This window comes from Sinocyclocheilus grahami, unplaced genomic scaffold (assembly GCF_001515645.1).
Source record: "Sinocyclocheilus grahami isolate Dianchi unplaced genomic scaffold, SAMN03320097.WGS_v1.1 scaffold691.1, whole genome shotgun sequence".
NCBI lineage: Eukaryota > Metazoa > Chordata > Actinopteri > Cypriniformes > Cyprinidae > Sinocyclocheilus > Sinocyclocheilus grahami.
This window is the reverse complement of record NW_015505870.1, coordinates 5,350-5,584: the sequence shown is the minus strand read 5'-3', so window position 1 is coordinate 5,584 and position 235 is coordinate 5,350.

The following is a 235-nucleotide window of genomic DNA, read 5'->3' as shown; positions in this document are numbered from 1 at the left end:
GGTGAAATTCAGTGCAGTCATGTATTGTGATATGTATCGTATCGTAGCCTCTGTATCGTGATACGTATCGCATCGTGGCATTGCTGGTGATACACAGCCCTAACGCACACCCTAGTTTACTCATAGAAAGGATATTTTTTTTAAAGTATTAAAAAGTATGTTTTGGCATTTATCTGACAGCCAAACCACCATCTACTAATAAGATGCTGATATAAACCAGAACCACGATTGAGAA